This window comes from Ceratotherium simum, chromosome 15 (genome assembly GCF_057802395.1).
Source record: "Ceratotherium simum simum isolate JZ-2026a chromosome 15, ASM5780239v1, whole genome shotgun sequence".
In the NCBI taxonomy this organism is placed as follows: domain Eukaryota; kingdom Metazoa; phylum Chordata; class Mammalia; order Perissodactyla; family Rhinocerotidae; genus Ceratotherium; species Ceratotherium simum.
This window is the reverse complement of record NC_141914.1, coordinates 12,336,467-12,341,685: the sequence shown is the minus strand read 5'-3', so window position 1 is coordinate 12,341,685 and position 5,219 is coordinate 12,336,467.

Genomic DNA, 5,219 nt, shown 5'->3' with positions numbered 1-5,219 from the left:
AATCAGCACATGAAAATAAATACCTTTGTTTTTAATTTATTCTATATGTACAATATTTTCATCTATTAGTTATTCTATTTAAATTATAATAAATTAGCACAGGAGGATGGACGTCTTTTGAGATTGGGTCTGCTGTGTGGATGAAACTAAAGACCAGAAATGAAAAAAAATTATTGAGTTTTGATACAGTTCCCTGATATTCATTGGACAGCAGGTGGATAAATTATATCGCATCTTATTGGTTTGCTCTGCCACTGCTATAAGAAGGTGTCTTAGTCTGTTTGGGCTGCTACAACAGAATGCTATAGATTGGGTAGCTTATAAGAGACAGAAATTTATTTCTTAGAGTCCTAGAGGCTGGGAAGTCCAAAATCAAAGTGTCAGTAGATTCAGTGCCTGGTGAGGGCTCCCTTCCTGGTTCACAGATGGCCAACTTCTCACTACGTCCTCATATGGCAGAGGGGGAGAGGAAGCCCTCTGGAGTCTCTTTCATGAGGACACTAATCCCACTCATGAGGACTCTACTCTCACGACCTAATCACCTCCAAATGCTGTTACAGTGGGGATTAGTTTACAACATATGAATTTTGGGGGAATGCAGACGTTTAGTCTACAGCAAAGGGTAAGAGGTAGGAGGTAAATCTTGTGAATACCACTCACCTCCCTGACAGGCACCCTCCTCAGCAGCACCCATTTATGCATCAAATTCTTGCTGCATACCAGGCACCGTCCTGGGCATTGTTGAAGTTCTAAATTTAAGCCTTATGTAAATCCTGACCTTAAAAAGCTGATACTATAATAGTATAAATATATACTATAACAATACTAGTGTAAGTATATACTATAAGTATAAAATATGGTATAATATAAAAGCCGTAATTATAGTCATAGCACAAATTACTCTCATGCATCCTTTGAAACCTAAATCTAAAGCCCCCTCGTGAAGGCTTCCCTGACTCCCCCAGGCTTAGTAAGTTGTCTATCCTCTGTGCACACACGATTTGTAATTTAAATCTCTGTAATTCATCTATATAAATACAGTGGATGCTTATCTGGCTTGCTGAATTGAAAGCTCTGTGGAGAAGGGACTGTGTCTCAATCCTCTGTACCTCTACCTTGTCTAGGCCAGGGAAAGCTGGCAGCAGTGTTTGTTAAATAAGCCAATAAATGATGCAAGGTAGCAAGAGTATTTGAGGGGAGTAGACGAAACAATAGGAAAGGGGCCAGATCATGGGGAGCTTTGAGTTCTGGATAACAACATCCTGGAGCTACATCGTGATACAGCAAAAAGAGCGTGGACTTTCATGTGACCTTAAGCGAGCTAATAATAACAGTTAACTTTTACCAAGTGTTTTGTTCCATGCCAGGCACTGTTCTAAGAGCTTTATGTGTATCATTTTATGTATTCCTCGCCTTAAGTAGGTCCCATTATTCCCATGTTACAGAAGAGAAAACTGAAGCACAGAGAGGTAAGTGACTTGCACAAGACTGCACAACTGGTGATGGTGAAGCCAGGATTTAAGTCTAGACAGTCTAATTGCTGTTTTTGAACTGCCTCTAGTTACCTGTATCTAGGTAATCTATCTAAGCCTTAATTTTTATCTTTAAAATGGGATCAGCAGAACCTACTGTATCAGAATGTTTTAATAATTCAGTAAGATAAAATATACAAACTGTCTAGACAGAGGTTATATATGTTATTTTATGTTTGTATATATACATTTATTATTATTATATTTATATAGTATTACATATTTACCATAGTGGACAGAAAAGTCTATGTCTCAATAAATGTTATTTCCTCCTCTCTTCACCAGTCAAAAGTTTAAAAAAGAAAACAGGTTTTTAAGCAGGATATATAACAAGATTACAACCATGCTTCTCATTAATCTCATTGAAGGAAGACTTGGAATTGTTTCCTTGGACTAACTTAGCATTGGAAGGTCCACTGGGAAACCATCTGAATCAGCATTATGGGAATTCTAGCAGGTAGAGTTTCCAAGAGACCATAAAAAGTGTCAGCCTGATCTTTGGCATATTTGTTGACTGTTTCTATAAAAATGCAGAAAAACTTAACAGAATACTGTTTAAGTGAGTGAGGCTGGTTAGCCACAAATTTGCACTGAAGTTTTGGGGGAGTCTGAAGTTAGTGGGAACATCATTACCAATCACTTCCACTTAAATTGTGGGCCTAGTTACTCAACAGACAAAGAGGGCAAATCAACATGGTTGCCTTTAGACCTTAGAATGGAAACCTCCTACTTCAGAAGGATTCACAGTCACCACAGTACTTATGCTGTTAAGCCTGCAGTAGAACATGTGGACACCCCAGCCTCAGAGGTCTTGTGGAGTCTCAGGGAGTAAGTGAGGAAAGGAGTAGCCTGATCCTCTCTATTTTTCCTAATATCATCCATATTGCTGAATTTTGTTCGGGGCTCTTAAAAATGTTGAATGAGTCTTCAAACAGTCAGACTTGAATGAGTCTTCAAACAGGAAGACTTTATGTAGGATTTATATATTAGATAAAGACTTACAGCAAATTGGAGGACACCCCCCCCACCAACAAAAAATCATTTACGTCAACTCACATGCCATTTTGAAAAAAATCTTTAAAGTGAGTGAGCCAGGTAATTGGTACCTCAATATAATCAATTTTTTAAACACTGAATTCAGAGTTGTCCTGGTCTAAGCTGATTTTGTATGTAGATGCTAAATATGTAGTGCTTGGGTTTTCTTAAATCCTATGTAAACAACCAAATATGCACCACTTCCTGTTCAGCTGCATGGAAGTTAACCACTAGATTTCTAGACAAATTATTTTACAAAACCTAGGTTGTTTTTGTTTTGTTTGTTTTCTGATATCATATAAATTTCTAATAATTTCTCATGAAATTATTTTTGGATAAGAAACCTCCATTCCATGCTTGTTTGATCAGCTAACAACCTAATTGCAGAATTGCTTCTGAGTGTTACCTAAACCAAAATCAACTTGGCAGCTAATTTACAATTTCACATTATTAGTGGCCCCACATTCCACCAAGCTTCTTCCTTGTATTATACTGAACACAACGAATGAATGAAAGTCCTTTTCTTTTTCTCCACCATATGTTGCTCCCATCACAGCTGTGTGAGTGTATGTGTGAGTATGTATAGACAATCTAAATAACTTAAAATAGGGTGTGATGGTTAATTTTATGTGTCAGCTTGGGCCACTGTGCCTTCCCAGATATGTGGTCAAACATTATTCTGGATGTTTCTGTGAGGGTGTTTTTGGAGGAGATTAACATTTAAATTGGTGGACTTTGAGTAAAACAGATTGCCCCCCATAATGTGGGTGGGCCTGATCCAATCAAGTGAAAGCCTGAATAGAACAAAAGACTGACCTCTCCCAAGCAAGAGAGAATTCTGCCAGCAGACAGCCTTAGGACTTGAACTCTAAGATTGACTCTTCCCTAGTTTTCTAGCCCAATGACCTTCAGACATGAACTGCAACATCAGCGCTCTCCTGGGTCTTCAGCCTGCTGGCCTTTGGACTTGAACCGAACATTAGTTCTTCTCTGGTCTCCAGCCTGCTAGCCTACCCTGCATTTTTGGATTTGTCAGCCTCCATAATCACATGAGCCAATTTCTTAAAATAAATCTCTTTCTATACAGATACACATCCTACTGATTCTGATTTTCTAGAGAACACTGACCAATATACAGGCATTCTTTAATTTTTTATTAAACAATCAAAGAGTGGAACTTAGTAGTAACAAAATGTATATTATTGTTGATACTCTGAAAATGTGTTTATGTACAATTTCAGATTTATTTCTTAGGGCAAAACCAGACGACTTATTCTCTTTCTTTTGTCCATTCAGTTGTGTTTTGATTTAAAAATCTATGTTTATATGTATCGGAAATAGATAACAGTTAACATAACAAATTACGCATTAGCCTCAAACTTCTCACTGAAATTGCCTCTAAGGGATGGGATAGGAAATGGGGAGAACTGAGTAGCTGCCAGTGTCCTGTTGGAGACGAAAGAGCTGGGCCAAAGTCTTTACAGTGTAGCTTCTTGACATCTGATTTTTCTGATATACCTGCTGCTGAAAAAGTGCTTACGATTGTTTTAATACCACATAAGATCAACTATGGTCTTGAGGGGGGGATGTTTCTATTTACTAAAGGAAAACCCCCCAGAGAACAATTGACCTAGGTATATATAGAGAAATAGATTTTGAAGACAAAAATTTCACTTATCTGTGATTTGGGGGGAAAATCGTGGTGATCAGTTATATCTTCTCCTCAGTACTTCCCAAACTAGCGTACTGAAGTGGTATTCCATGGATATATGGAAAACTATGGGATGAAAGGAGTCCACATTTCTTTAGAGTCAATTTTTCAGTTTTATTGGAAAAGATTAATAAATGTGCTTGGCCAGTAAATTAAAAGTGTTCTTTCTTTCTTTTTTTTATAGCTACAGAAAGTTGATTAGTGGTTACTAGGGGCTGGGGCATGGGGGAATAGGGAGAGACTGGTAATGGGTGTGAAGTTTCTTTAAAACTTTTATTTCGTATTGAAACAAACATCAATACATTATGGACCAGAATGCAAAACTTGCATAAATTTTACAAAACTTCTCAGGAAGTTTGCACTTACAGATGAGTGGCTTCTAGTGGGTTCCGAGTCATCATCTATTCTTCAATATGAGTTAAGATTTTATTCTCTACTGCCTGTATCAGTATACCTTTGATGGAAAATTTTCAAAAGCATGGTCTTAGAATAGACTGGCTTTAGAAAGTGACAGGTGTTGAAGAAAAGAGAAGAGGATCAGCTCCATTTGAGAGATCCCTCTTCCCTCAATAAAAAAGTGAACTAACTTTCTCAAAGAAGAGGCAATAGAAAGTAAGAGCTATGAACAGGGAGTTTTAATGACACTGCTTTTTTGTTTTTGATTTCCTTTTCTCATACAAGTCCCTTTTGGTAAATGTTATTACTACAGTCTTTATTTTAGTTCTCATTTTAAGAGCGGCCATTTACTGAGAACTTCTAATTCTTAGACTCTACATGGATTTTCATATTTACTCCTTTCAAGAGCTCTATGAGACAGATATAATAAATAACCTAGTAAATGGCATGGATTTGCCCCCAGGTCTCCAAAACCCATGGTTTTGGTACACTGCCTTGGTGACTTCCACTGATTTTGGTTTCCTGGTTTAACCAGCAAAGCACAT